At 49.2% G+C, this 15,588-nt stretch overlaps 1 protein-coding gene across 1 annotated transcript in view; it reads left to right on the top strand.

Moving 5' to 3' along the window:
* The first annotated feature begins 1,410 nt into the window (after window positions 1-1,410).
* Window positions 1,411-15,588, top strand: part of LOC138453358 (glutathione S-transferase A4-like) — a 549,822-nt gene continuing 535,644 nt past the window's right edge. Inside the window, exon 1 of the mRNA XM_069606115.1 lies at window positions 1,411-1,477. The gene's annotated coding sequence lies outside the window, so the exon portion shown is untranslated. The remainder of the gene's footprint in view (window positions 1,478-15,588) is intronic.

Raw genomic sequence — 15,588 nt, 5'->3', positions numbered from 1 at the left:
TCCCCACTCAGGGGCATGCCCCGCACTCACCCAGAGGTGCAGAAACTGTGGCAGAGAAGGCCACGTCCAGTCTGTCTGTCGGGAAGGCAGACCCTTCCCCACAGCGCGCATGTCACCTTCACCACAGTACAAGACATACAACAGGACCAGACTTACCAGATGCACCCATATCAGCAAGGCTTGAGAAGGTATGTGAGGGTTGTGGAAGCAGGGGCACCGGCGTCTACAGGCAGAGTTGCCCAGCAGGGACTCTGCAGGACACACAAGTAGAGTTGCCCGGCAGGGGCTCTACCAACATGGATGGCAGCCAGTGTGGACAGCGTTGCCCAGCAGGGGCACTGTCCTGGTGGAGGGCCCTGCAGGGCAGGCCCTCAGCCAGCTTCACAGCACCAGCATGGTGCTGGTAAGAACGACACAGCACACCAGAGTCAGCTAGTTCTAAGACTAATGAGCGGGAGGCCGTTCATTCTTTTTATTGAATGAAGTCACGTGGTTTCTGCCACGAGACATGAGCACAAGCCCTTGGGAGATACCATGCTCCCAGGAGGGGTGAAACACTACACTCCTCCTTTTCCATAGGGAACAAACAAATGACAGACTTCACTAGACATCTAAACTACTTGCATCGCAAATCTCAACACTTATGATAGCAGGTGCAAACACGAATCACATAAATCTATATTGTGACAGTTACACATTTAGCATATACCCATATTCAAGGGTTGGTGGCACGTTGGAGGTTTCACTACATTATCAAAGGACCCTTTATTAACCTGGGTGAGTGAGATCTAAAGCCTCTGAAAGGCACCAATGAGAGCTCCTGGCACCACATAAAGCACGTCCACACATATGGATGTTCACAACTTCACATTGTCCATTGACTATGCCATTTTAAGCAAGTCCAGGTTTGCAGGCTCCCAGCCTTCATGGGGATCTCTACGGTGTCCATCTTACGCACTCGTGGAGCTGTGGGAAACCAGTTCATACCTTCGCCAGTATCAGTTCAGGACCGTCACACCACAGTCAAGGGGCCGGCAAAGCTGCACCTGGGGAGGCCCAGGTGCCACATCGGCCTAGTCCATATACATTGTGGCGCCACCAGTGGCAGGGTACTGGTGACAGGACGCCAGGCCACTCCTTACACTTCCCACCTGGGGCGGCTGGCAGGGTGACACTGGTGGCAGGGTGTCTGGGCCACAGGCCTTGGAGGGCGCACAAGCACTCATGAGAGCTGCAACCCTCTCCTTTCCTTTTACCTCTTTTTTTTACAATGCAAGTCACCACCACTGGGCCCGGGAACGGCAAGAGGCCATAACGCTATTTGTCACACAGATTGCTTCCCTAAACACTGCCGAGGCGGCAGTGGCATAGCTTCCCCTTTTCACCACTTTATTATCATGTTCACACTCACCATAGATGGCCGGGGTCTTATCTTTTGCTCTGACGTGTAGCGCTTTGATGTCCAAGTGATTTCCAAGTGAGTACTTTTTTTCAATGCCTTTCAAAAACCGCTGCCATTGGCCTGGGTACGCTGTAAAGTACCCACTGCTCCTGCTGGTCCAGGATCTGCACGGGCGTCAGGGCTTCTCATTCTTAAGCTCTGACGCCGGAGGACTCATTTTTGTTTTCTTTTGCTCCGACATGGAGTGTGTTATTGCCGGGGACACCAGGGGTCTCAGCTGTGAGCTGCAAGCTTCAGGATGCACACTCCCCCTCACCTCTGCTGCTTCCTCTAACCCCCCCCAAACCCCCACCACCACCACCACCACCCCCCCCACCTCCCCCCGCCAGTCCGCCACATCAAAACAGGGGCCTATCTTGCTGACTGAGAGTAATTGAGTGATAGGATTTTTTGACAGCAGGAATGTGGTGTGCCTGCCTTTCTGGGGTCCCCGGGGTGTCATTTCTGTAACTTGATGTGAGCCAGGCTCACTGAAGTAACAGAACAAGGTGAAGCCGCATTACGAGCGACTCAAAAACAGATGCAAAAAGCACGAACCCAGCGGGCTAAAGGCAGCAGACACTGTATTTATAAGCTCCCAGGATTCTAATAAGCACTAAATGTGCAAAACATATGAAATAATCCATTCCAAATATATATTTATGTGTATGTGAACTAAGTGCATTATTAATGTGATAATAATGCACTTAGTTCACATACACGTACATATTCGTGAAAAGTCCGGCTGAAAAAAAATGATATTACACCAGTGTTGTATTCTATCCTGCATCCCATGGTAGCTTGTGGGAGGCAAGTGTTCAGCAATCTTCAGAGCCACGCTCACTTGGATGCCCCGCCCACCCACAGATGGCTATAGCCATACAACCAAAAATGCAGCCTGATAGCCCACCCTCCAACAGCTCCTTTCCTGGGATTGGCCAGTGATGTCTTTGTAGCTCCGCCCCTGCCCATTCCTGTCATTTGTGGGGATGCAGAATATCATAAAAAAAGGCAGGCACGCAACGAAATGTTAGCTGCTAACAGTTCAAAGGATCAGAAACATGGGGCGCATTTTGTTTCTTCACAGTGTCCCAGCCCCTCTGAGACACACAGTCTGCGTAATAAACCCAACAACACGTTTATTTTTCTTTTGCCTTTGGCAGCCGAGGCTTACTTATTCATAATGGTGACTTTCCAACTGAAAGACCACCAGTCACCTTGAAAATCTGTTACAGTTAAAGAGGCTGATTCATGGAATTATTTGCGCTGAAAAACAGGGATTTGTGCGCCACCCTGCCCGCAAATCTCTGTTTAACAAATGGGGATTTGCAGGCAGAATGGCGCACAAATCCATGAATCTGCCCCAAAGTGTGCAACACAATAAAGCACACTTTTAAAATGTGTTCACACCCACAACGTCTAATAGCTTGATATCCTAAAACGTAAAGTGTGCTTTCATGTCCTCAGTTGAATATTCTTAAAACCATGCATAACACCATGCTGGAGTTTTGTGACACATCTCCAAACCAAAGTGAGTTTTTTAACCTCTTTTATTGTGTGTCTTAAAGCGCTGAAAATAAAGTGAGTACATAGATATTTTGCCTTTTGCATCTTATAGTTTTCCATTCAGGATGTGGAAAATAAAGGTACACCGATATTATTGTGGCCCAACTTGCTGCTGCTATAAGTATTTAGATGTTGTTATGATGCTTTACTAAGCAATTTGTGGAGTTTGTAAGTAAACTCTATAGGACAGTATTATTGTAGGTCTTCACACCCAAAACTTAAATATTTGTTCCAAGTAAAGCGTGGAAGAAGATGGCCGTGCCCAAATTGCAGAGTGGGTTAAAATCCCTGCTTCGCTTTTTAGCGTAAGTGTGTGATCCTGAGCAAATAATGTAATCTCACAATGGGCCTCATTACAAGTCCGGCAGTAACCCTGCCGGTGCTACCGGCGGTTTCCAGCCGGACTTGCAATATTTTTTTTTTAAACGTTTTTATTGAATATATAAACAAACAATACACACCAAACTTGAAGTATATACCAGTACATTTCGATTAAACATTTCCAATCTTGTTCACTGCCTCCCTTTACCCACCCCCCGTTACAAGCCTACTTTCACTAATGTTCTGTTTCTGCATTTTGTGATGGGGTATTTCTTTCCGTGGGATCCAATGGGTCGTGCATTGACCCGAATAGTTCTGCTATCAGTAGTTTCCAGGCCATCAGGGTCTCAGTTTCCTCCTCCCCCCCAGCACTGCTAGCTTCAAGCCATACCATGGTTTCTGCCTCCGCCCATTTCTTCAGGTCTTTCCATCATACTTCCAATCGTGGCTTGTGGCACGTCTTCCACCCCATAGCAATTCTCCTCTTCGCAAGCACATATGCCAGATCTTTCAGTTTTCTTACATGCCTAAGTTTCCGTGGCCTAGGGAAACCCCCTAACAGGCAGGCTCACACAGTATCCACCATAATCTTGATACCTTTTTCTGCTAATTTATATGCAACCTCGCCCCAGAAGCGCTCGATAACCGGGCATGACCAAAACATATGCACCATGCCCGCATTCTCCTCATCACACGTAGGGCATGCCTGTCGTCCTGCATTCTTGAACTTGGCTATCCTCTGGAGTGTCAGATTCGCCCTATGTGTAATATATAATTGCATCTGTTTAAGTCTTGCGTTCCTTGACACCTTCTTGTGATACCCTTGGACACGTTCCCACATCCCATCCTCCATCGGGGTTCCAACATCCTCCTCCCATTCTAGTCTCAGTTGCACCACCTCCTTTCCCACTTTGGACATCATCATCTCGTATATTCTGGATATCTCGTGTCCCCCCTCTGCTATGCCGTATATTATGTCTATGGTAGCATCTGGTTCTTCCTCAAGCACCAGTTCGGACCACATTCTCTTAATCTTCCGCACCAGTCTATGGTACGTGATATACTGGCCAGCGTGTAACCCAGTTTCCGCCCCCAACTCCTCAACATCCGTAATGATCCCCTCCTGGTCCCCAAATATCCCCCATTGTCGCTATACCAGCCGGCTCCCAGTGGTTTCTAATTATCATCCTCAGTTGCTCTTCCCCACCCGCCAATGCAACCAGTGGTACCTGAGGGGAGCACGGCCATGGGTTCCCCATCAGTTGGCACGCCCTTCGCCACATCTTCCATCCCAGCACCATCATCTTTGGGCACCCATCCATTACTGCTTGGGGCAACCACATGATCTCCTTCAGATAAAATGGGGCAAAATCCTGCCTGAACAGCCTGCTTTCAGAGGTCACCTCTTCTGAAAGCCATTTGGCCACATATTGCAGCTGACTTGCAGCATAATAAACTTCATAATTAGGCAACTTTATACCCCCTTCTCATAAAAATTCTGTAGCTTCCAGAGAGCCACTCTGTTTAGTGTACTCTGCCACAGGAAGTCCCTGCACATGCTGGCCAGTCTACCAAAGAACTTCCTTGGTATCAAATACGGGATATTCCCGAAGTAGTGCAGGAGCCTAGGCAAGACCACCATCTTTAACATTGCACTCCGTCCCATCATTGCCAAGGGAAGCTTTACCCAGAACTGCATGCAATTTTCAATTTTCGAGATGGCCACTTCTGTATTGTGCTTATGCTCTTCTTCCACTGCTTGATATATATCTATTCCTAGATAGCAAAATGTGCTAGCTGCCCATGGTACTTGCAACACCTGTAATTGTTTCAGGGGGATCCCTTTGTATCCACCCAATGGGAACATACTAGACTTCTGAGGGTTCACTGCTATACCGGACATTCCCGCATATCTTCCCATCACCTCCAAGACGTATTGGAGGTTTTCCTCTGGATATCGCAAATACAGTAGTATGTCATCTGCATATAATGATATCAGGTGTCGTTCACCTCCCACAGGGATGCCTATCATGCCATATTGTTGCCTTAAATAGATAGCAAAGGGTTCCAGGGCCAATATATAGAGCATAGGGGACCATGGGCAGACCTTCCTGGTTCCCCTACAGAGCTTCCACATTTCCGATACCACTGACCCTGTTTTAACTCTGGCCAACCGTTCACTATATAACATTTTTGCCCACTGTAGATATCCTGGACCCATCCCATAGCCAGCCAGGGACGCCAACAACCATGGCCATTTGACCGAGTCGAAGGCCTTTATTGCATCCAACGATATAATTGCCAATTCATCCTCGCTTTCGTTTCCATATTCAATGACTCTATGGAGCCTTCTAAGATTATTGGATAGGTTCCTATTTGGGACATAGCCAGTCTGGTCAGGGTGTATCAATTTGCCTATGACTTTCCTTGATCTGTTTGCCAAAACAGCAGTCAGAATTTTACTGTCTTGATTCAAGATCGACAAGGGTCTATAAGAACTGCAGCTATGCCCTGGCTTATTGGGTTTGGGAAGTGGTATTATAATCGCTTCTCTGAGTGACTCTGGCAGTCTGCCTAGCTCATACGCCTCATTCAACATATCTAACAACGGGGGAAGCACCTCATCCTTAAATATTTTATAAAATTCGCTCAGTAGTCTATCAGCCCCCGGGGTCTTACTAGTTGGCAACTGTCTCACCACCTCTTCTAACTCCTCTTGAGTAATCGGTGCATCCATCTCCTCTCTTTCCTCAGCACTGATCTGCGGCATTCCTATGTCTTCCAGTGTTTCCACTATCATCGCGCGATTATCTTCACTATCATCCCCATATAGCCGCCCATAATAGTTTGCGAACTCCTGATTAACTCCCTCTTGAGTATCCACCACTGTCCCGTCTTCCCTTGTTATCGATCTAATCGGGGGTCTAGGGGTTTCACTCTTATTTTTTTTTGTAACAGATTTTATTGACATTTAGTTACTTGCATACAGGAATAAAAGGTTAACAAAACAAAGAAACGTGATAAACGGTGTAACAACAACAGTCTTCGTGTCGCGCGATAATGTTCTCAGGACTCAATTAGAACTTAGGATGCAGTGGGGCAACAGCTTGGTTATTGGAGGGGACTCGTGCCGGAGCACTCCCATTCTTTGGGTGGCTCTTGAGTTCAGCTGTATTAGTTTGGGTGATTTCCTCAGGGGTGCTTGTGATCTCCACCTGTGTTGACTCCGTTTTGCCAGGCTCTGGTTTCAGCTTCAGTCCATCTTTCCAGTTCCTTGATCCAGCGTTCATACCTCGGGCCCCCTGGTGTCTTCCATGCCATGGCTATGGTTCTTTTAGCAAGTATGCATGCAATGCCCATCAACTTGACCACGTGCTTGTATTTGCTCGCTCTGGGGTGAGTGCCTAGTAAGCATGCTTTTGGGGTCCATTCATAACTGGTTATTCCAGCATCTGTCAAGTCTGTTTTATCTTGGACCATAATGTCATCGTCTTGGTGCAAGTCCAGAACATGTGGATCAGGTCTGCTTTGTCGTTTCCACACCATGGACATTTTGGCGATGTGTGTCTATTGAAACTGGCCACCCTGTGTGGGGTCATGTAAGTCCTATATAGGACATTCAGTTGAATCTGTCTGAATCTGGCGTTTCTCGAGACCTCCTTGGGGTAGAGTAGCACTCTTTCCCATTCCTTATCCGACAGTGTGGTTTCCAGGTCTGTTTCCCACTTCTTCTTCAGTGTCGCAATTTTAGGGTTGGGCTTGTCCATCAGCTGACTGTAGAGTCGAGAAACTGGTTTCCAGCCATCTGTGAGGTCGTGCATCTCTTGCAATAGGGGGTCCAGGGTAGGCTCCTCCGGCCAACTGCACCAATTCTTGTTGGCAATTTGTTTGATCCGGTGGTACCACAGGAACTGGCCACATGAGAGCCCCTCGTTATTCTGGAGTGATTCAAACTCCCTGAACACGCCATCTTCGAACATGTCACCCCATGTGTAGATTCCAACGCTTTCCCATCTTCTCGCTGTGATGAGATCCGCCTGGGTTTTGCATGCGTCTGCCAGGAGAAGGGTGTTGGGGGAGTAGGGGTGTTTCAGTTGCTTGACGAAGCAGGTTCTGGACCATATCTGCCTGCCAAGTTCCGTGATCATGGGAGCATCTCGCGTCTGCTTTAGTGGGTTCCAGAGTGTCTCTTTAGGGAATAACTCGGAAGGCGATTGTTGTAGTAGCCCCAATTCAGCGGTCGGATCATCCGAGAGCCACCTCGTCACGTGGCTGAGTTGTGCCGCCAGATAGTACATTTGGAGGTCAGGGAGCTGTATTCCGCCTTCCCTGCATGGTAGCATCAGAACGGACAAGGACAGTTTGTGCCTAGATGGTCCCCATAGGAAGTCCCTGATTAGTGCTTCCAACTTCTTGAAAAAGGGTGGTCTGATGTAGTGGCAGATGTTTATGAAGTAGTACAAGAATCGAGGGAGAACTATCATCTTGACAATTGCTGCTCTGCCCATCATTGCTAGTGGTAGCTTTGACCAGAAATTCATGGATTTGCGGATGCCACTTATTACTGCTTCTGTGTTGTGCTCATGTGTGAGCATCGGGGTGTGCCTCATGTGAACTCCAAGGTACCGAAACGCGTTGGGTTGCCATTTTATCCCAACATCCGGTAGATCGGTCTCCTTCAAGCCCCTCAGTCTGGCCAGGGGGAATGCACAGGATTTTAGTCTGCTGAATCTAATCCCAGAGTAGTGCGCGTAGTTGTCAAGGACATCCAATGCGACATGTGCGGTAACCTGGCGGTCTTTCAGATATAGGAGAACGTCATCTGCATATAGCGATATTACGGAGTGTTCATTCCCTTTTTTTATGCCCGCATCAAACAACTGTTTACTGAAGTAAATAACTATTGGCTCTAGGCCTAAGATGTATAATATAGGCGATAGTGGACACCCCTGCCTGGTGCCCCGCTAAATCTCCCAGGGTTCGGACACCCTTCCACCGGTCTTCACTATAGCCACAGGAGAGTTATATAGTACCGTGACCCATCTCACAAAGCCTTCACCAAAGCCAAACTCCCTCAGCACCTCTATGAGCCACTCCCAGAATATGGAATCAAAGGCCTTGATAGCGTCAAGTGAGAGCACTGCCAGGTCTTCATCTCTCGTGTAGGTCTCGGCCATAATGTGTTGGAGCCTTCTTAATTTGGCTGTGGTGTTGCGCCCAGGGACGAAGCCATTTTTATCCTCATGAATTAGGGACCCCACCACCCGTGCGAGTCTCCTGGCCAGGATGGTAGTAAGGATTTTACTATCATAGTTTAGCATAGCTAGGGGGCGATAGGAGTCGCAGTTATTGTGTGGTTTGTTCTGCTTGAGCATGGGAATTATTATCGTCTCCTTCATGGTGTTGGGTAGGATCCCATTCTCGTAGGCCTCCTGGTAGACCTCGTGGAGGATAGGGGTGAGAGTGGTTTCGTATGTTTTGTAAAATTCAGGCGGGAGGCCGTCACTTCCAGGAGCCTTGCAGGTGGCTAGTGATCGAATCGCTTCTGTACCATCTTCGGTGGTGATCTCCGCCTCTAATGACTCTCTCTGTTCGGCAGGAGTCTGCCTGGCTTATCGGCCTCCTTGTGTGTCCTGGCCGTGAATGTGGAGAAGTCGAATTTGGCTAGCCTGTCCCAGGCTGATTGGCACTTCTCTCGGATTTCCCTCAGCTTCGCCTCCGCTTCCGGTGTGGCGTTGGAGTTGGTTTCTAGGCGTGTTATCTTCTCCTCCCGTTCCTCTAGTTCAGCCTTCAGTTGCCTTCGAATACCGCCGGCTTTTAATAACACTTCACCTCGTGTCACTACTTTCATGGCTTCCCAAAGCGTCCCTCCAGCTTGCAATGGAGCCTTTATTGATGTCTATGTATTCCTCTAGTTTTTCGCCAAGGTCCTCTCTGAATTCGGGGACAGTAAGAGCTGTGGTAGGCATTCTCCATGTAGGGATCGGTGGTCTAGGCCCCCTGAGTTTCCATTGCATAATCAGTGGTGAGTGGTCGTAAATCGACCTGCCTAGGTATGCCGTAGTTTCAGCCATTGGGACTTGTTATCTGTCTATGAACAAGTAGTCTATCCTCGTGTGGATCTTGTGTGGGGCTGAGTAGTAGGAATAGTTTCTCTCAGTGGGGTGATGCTCCCTCCAGATATCCACTAGATCGAGGTGCACGAGTGTGGTGTTCAGCGCGTGGGTTGCGGCGTTGCTTGGTTGGTGGGGTGGTTCTGACCTATCCATGGAGCCATCTATGACGCAGTTGAAGTCGCCTACCCAGATAAAGGTTCCTTCTCTGTGGTGCACCATTTTGGTGCACAGTTTTGAGGTATGAGGGTATTCCGTGTTGTGGGAGGTAGGAATTCACCAGACAGACTGCCACTTGTTCGATAGTACCCCACATTATTATGTACCTGCCTTCCTTATCAGTCTCAAGGCCCTGTAGTTGAAAGAGCACATTCGGATTCACCCACTTGAACACTCCCCTTGAGTATTTGGAGTAAGGTGCTCCCCTTCCGATTCCACCCCATTTTTCTGTCAGTTTGGACATGGTTTCTTCCGTGAGGTGGGTCTCTTGTAACATCGCAATCGAGACCCTTTTTCTGCGGTGATAGGATTGGATCCGATTTCTTCTTAGGTACGAGCCCATCCCCCTCACGTTCCACGTCATTACCTTGAGTTGCGACTCCATTAGGTTAGTGCTTTGGGTCCATTTATTCGGCCCTCACCGGGGTCGTGGTGTGGTCTCGGTCCCGGGCTGCGGGGTCCTGGAGTTGGCTTCCAGGGTCCTCTCATTCTCAATTCTTGATTCTGACGAGTCTCGTGAGTGTTAGTGGTTTGAAGACTGTGTAACTAATAAAACACTTGACATAACTAGAACTGGTGTGCCTAGCGACTACATTTTTCATCTGGTGCTCAGACGCTCTCGCGCCATCTGGACCTATCGGGGTATCGGGCACGAGGTGGGTCGGTCAGGCAACTGGCCTGTTCTGCTGGGCTGTTCGTGGGGGTCGAGCCTGGTGGTCGGCGGGAGGCCGAGCGAGGGCCGCTTCTGTGTGGCCAACTGTTGATTGGATTACCTGCTAGGTTTCTGGTTGCCTTATGTCTGCGTTAGCAGCGTAGGTTCGTAAGTGGTTTCGATTCTCACATTCTGATTTAGGGTTTGTCTTAGTCTACCTTCTCGGGAGCGTCTTTACCTTCTGTAAGGTTGTTGTCTTCCAGCCACATGTTGGCGGCTGCTGGGTTCTCCAGGAATATTGCTCGCCCTTTGTAAATGACCTTCAATCTCGATGGGTAGAGTAACATGTATTTCTGATTTAAATGTCTGAGTCTTGCTTTCACTGGCACAAATGAGTTTCTTTCCCTTTGAACTTTCTGGGTGTAATCGGGGTAGATAGTTATTTTGGAGTTGCCGCGTTCTATGGGTTCCGTTTCCCTGGAGTGCCTCAAGATGACTTCTCTGTCTTGGAAGTTGAGTATTTTGGCGATTATGGGGCGAGGGTGTGAGCCGGGTGGGGGCCTCTTCTGGAGGGACCTGTGTGCCGTTTCGACTGTGAATCCTTGCGTTAGCTTCCCAGCCCCTATCTCTTGTTGTAACAGGGACTCTATGTAAGCCGTTGAGTTTGGGCCTTCGCTCCCCTCTGGTACTCCCAGTATACTGACGTTGCCCCGTCTAGCACGACCTTCGGCCTCATTGGACCTTGCCTCCAGCGCAGCCACTTTCCTCTCGAGGTCCACGACCTTGGCCTTCAGGGCTACTGTGTCCTCTGATGTTTCATTTATGGTTGTCTCAGCGGTTGTCACCCTTTCAGTTAGGTTTCGGGCATCCTGGCGCATGAGTTAGATGTCTGATCTGAATTCATCAATCTTGGAGTCCATATGTGCCCACAGCGATGCAATGGCTTCCAGTACCTGGGATTAGTTATCAGTGTGTTCACCCTCTCTTGCCCGTTCAGGTTCCGGGGTGGAAAGGCGGGTTTGCACAGGGGTTTTCGCTTTTTTTCATTTACATGTCCATGGTGACTGGTTTCCCTTTATTCCTGGCGGCCATGCTGAAGCTTTAATGGTGTGTTGCTCAGCTTACTTTGGGGGCAGGATGTATAGGTCTCCAGTGAGGATCTGGGTGGATTTGGGGTCGAGCAGGTGGGCCCGACCAATATTATAGTGTCCTTCGTTTGTTGCCACATTTGTTTGGGTGTCAGAGGGCCCTCGCCCTGCACCCTGTTACGCTGTTTGTGGTCCCCGGATTGGTAAGTCTCTGTATTAAGTGGCCAGAGGGGGCTGGTGCTGGGTACCCACTGGTCAGTTTCTGGGGGAGCCACTCGCTGTGTTGGTGGTCTTTGACACTGCCCCCGAATCTATGGGAGGTGCAACAGCTAATGCGTTGGCCCCGCCGTCCTCCTCACCTTTGGTTGCTCGTCTTTGCTTCACCGCGGCTGGGTAGTTCGGAGGCAGGGAGGAATGGCCGGCTCCGTGCTTCATTTATTGATGTGCGTTTCCTCGTGTCACTCCTCAATCCGGGTTCGTGTGATAACTTCTCCCTCCGGGTGTATCCCGGCAGTGTTGGGACGGGGTCTCGGGTGGATGTTTCCAGCCTCTTTGAGCTGCACCCCCCAGCCTCAGTTCGTGCGCGGCATCGAGCTCCCCCAGCAGCCCGTAGCTCGGCGGGGTCGCCTCAGGTGGGCAGTACCAGTATTTGGGCGTACCCGCATGGGAGATCAGGGTCCAGTGTGATCGCGGCTCTCTGCAGTTGCGCTGTACGGCGTCGCTTCCCCGGGGGGACCTCGCAGTCACTGGCAGGCCGCCATCTTGGATGCGTGTCAATGCGGGAATGGGGGATCAGCTCGAGTGCGGTCCCGCCAGTCCTGGAGATCCGATTTTTCGGCGTATCGATCGGATTGTGTTGGGGTCCGCTTCAGCTGCCCTCGCAGCTGTTTTACACCGACGAGGGTGTGATTTTAGCTGGCAATAAGGATCTAGAAACGGCGCCTCGGCCAGAGCTCGGCAAGTCAGCCTGTACTCGCCATGAGCTCCAGGCCCCGCCCCTAGGGGTTTCACTCTTATATAGCCAAGCCAAAATCCTTCCTGGCTTATCCCCTCCCGCATGCTGCCTCTCTATATACTTTTTTTAGTTAAGGTTACACAATCTTTCCCAGTGGCCTGCGCACTTTTGCTGCAACCTTAGTATCAAATCCGTGTCTTGGTTGGTACTGTTTTCTCCTCTAAGTGCCCTTTCCAGTTCTTCCTCGGTTTCCTGCAGGTCCGCCAGGATCCCTCCCTGTAATCCTTTGATTTTGCTATCGCCACTCCTCTCATCACAACTTTGAAGGCCTCCCACAATGTGCCCGCTGAATCCACACTACCCGTATTCATCTCAAAGTAGCTATCTCTTCCCTCCTGTCCTCCCTAAAATGGGGGTCTCTGAGCGCCTCTGCCTGAGGCGCCACGTCGGAATTCTTGCTCTCGGGGGACAACATTGCCATCTAAGGATCAGAGACGAGTGGTCCGAGAGGACCCTTGCTTTATATTCAACTTGCGTGATCTCGGTCAGTATCTCTGGAGTGACGAAGACGTAGTCCAGCCTTGTGTGTAGCTGCTGCGGGGCAGAATAATGCGAGTATTGCCTCTCATGAGAATGGCGCGCCCTCCATACATCTTCTAACCCAAAATCACTGGACTTGCAATATTTAGTGGCACCTGGCTTGCCGGAAACACCAGGGGATTACAACCCCAGTGTTCCGGGAAGTCAGGCGCCGGTAAACGGTAAATCCCCATTCCCATTTGAGTCCCATAGGACTCAATGGGAATGGGGATGACGGAAGCACCGGCACCGTGAATGGAGCCTCATTGAGGAAAACAGAAATATTATCACCTACTTTCAACACTGTTTCCTCCACTTCACGTCCTTTCTTATGAAGAAGGATCATTCACAACTATTCAGCGGTCATTCAGTGTTGTTTCAGCTCCCTGCTGGCTCGTGATAATTGGCGGCTATTAACCTTGTATGTATGTATGCCCTCTACCCCCACAGGAGGCTCAGACTCCTATCTGCTCTAAGCAAGGGGAGACCCCAACCATCATGTTGAAATAGTCCCCCACACATCTTCACCCAGGCCTGCCGAGAATATTCCATTAGGTGTCGAGAGGACATTTTATCAGACCTATGTGCCCCACTACATCGAAACAATTTTTCCCTTGCAAAGCATGGCCCATACCGCACGTCACAGCATTGAATACTATGCACATGTACCAGAGGTGCAGCATTCTGGATTACACTTAGAAAAACAGTACAAACAATTTTGATAGTGGAGGTGCAAGATATCATGGCCTGAACGCACCTATGATAATTCGCATCCCCTGTCTCCAGGGGGTTAACTCACAATGACACAAGTGGTCATCCTGTTTTATGCTTAATCTGGTTCCAACCAATGTGGAGGCTCCATCTAGCCCCTCGTGGGACACCCCCATACCGTTTGATTGTGGGGGGTGCAAGATATCATGGCCTGATTACACCTATGGCAATTTGCATCCCCTGCCTCACTGGGATTAACTCACACTAACACAAGTGGCCATCCTGTTTCATATTTACTCTGATCCCAACTAATGTATCAGCACCGTTTATCTCCTCCCTGGTCACCCCCATGCCTTTTCATTGTGGGGGTGCATAATATCATGTTCTGAACACACCTACGGTAATTCGCATCCCCTGTCTCCCTGGGTTTAACTCACAATGACTCAAGTGGCCATCCTGTTTTATGTTTAATCTGGTCCCAACCAATGTAGAGGCACCATCTAACCCCTCCCTGGACACCCCATACCTTTTGATTGTGGGGGGTGCAAGATATCATGGCCTGAACGCAACTATGGTAATTCGCATTCCCTGCCTCCCTGGGGTTAACTCACACTAACACAAGTGGTCATCCTATTTTATGTTTAATCTGGTCCCAACCAATGTAGAGTCACCATCTAACCCTTCCCTGGACACCCCATACCTTTTGATGTGGGGGTGCAAGATATCATGGCCTGATTGCACCTATGGTAATTTGCATCCCCTAATTCTCTTGCAGTAATTCACACTAACACAAGGGGTCATCCTGTTTTTATATTTACTCCGGTCCCAACCAATGTATCAGCACCATCTATCTCCTCCCTGGACACCCACATACCTTTTCATTGTGGGGGTACATGATTTCATGGCCTGAGCACACCTATGGTAATTCACATACCCTGTTTTTCATGGGGTAATTCACAGTAACAAGTGGTTATCCTATTTTAGATTTACTCTGGTTCCCCTTAAACAATGTATATGCATCCTCTAGCCCCTTCCCAGATGCCCCAAAACCTTTTGATCAGTGAGGTGCACAGAAGGTTGAACCAAGTGCTGAATAATCTGTGGATGACTTGCGTGCACTCTGTGTGGGAGTGGTAACCAGTGACTCCAGAGGGAGCTGTGATTGTGAGTGTATGTGAGATGAGTGGCAGTGTTGTGGTGTGCAGGATGTATAAGAGGGGTAGTTGAAGAGTGTAGATGTGGAAGGAGTAGAGGGGGTTGAAGTGGAAATGAGAGGTGAGTGGTAGAGTGAGGGAGTAGTGAGTGGTACAGAGGGAAAATGATATGCAGGAGTTGTAGAGGGGCATATGAAGTGGTGGAGACTGTCATAGCTGAAGAAGGGGAGTGTGAGAGATCAAAGAGCGAGGAGTGTGAGAACACGGAATGGACAGAGGAGGAAAGAGGTGGAAGGAGATAGGGAAAAGGGAGAGAGTCGGAGGAGAGAATGGAAAGTGTGGGTAGTAAGAGAAGGTAGGAGGGTAGGGGGGTAAGAATTGAGAGAGGTCGAAGACAAAAGTAGAGAGTAAGATCATGGAACAGAGTGAAAGAGTGAGAGGGAGCGAGTATGGCTACCCAGTTCTATTTTTATGCAAAACACATTTCAACGGATTGCTTTTCTCCCGCAGATTCCTCATCAGATAGATATCCATTCCAGTGTCAGCTGCTCGCACATTTTTTTGACATGGGACGTTACTGCACCTCGACTCGCCGTCAATCCCTCTTGACTCCAGATGAAATGTTAGTCGCCCTAGATATACCGCGTCAAAAGGACCCTGTCCCTCAGTTCCTCAGTTTCTTTTTTCCACACGCTCAGCATGCTGCTCATCGGTACAACTCACTTTCTCTCAGAGAAATATTATTTTCAACCTACGAATTTTCATCTTATTTAATGCGGTTTCAACATT

The sequence above is a fragment of the Ambystoma mexicanum genome, chromosome 4p, assembly GCF_040938575.1.
Source record: "Ambystoma mexicanum isolate Mex_15411 chromosome 4p, UKY_AmexF1_1, whole genome shotgun sequence".
Taxonomy (NCBI): domain Eukaryota; kingdom Metazoa; phylum Chordata; class Amphibia; order Caudata; family Ambystomatidae; genus Ambystoma; species Ambystoma mexicanum.
This window is presented reverse-complemented; position numbering and strand designations above follow the sequence as displayed.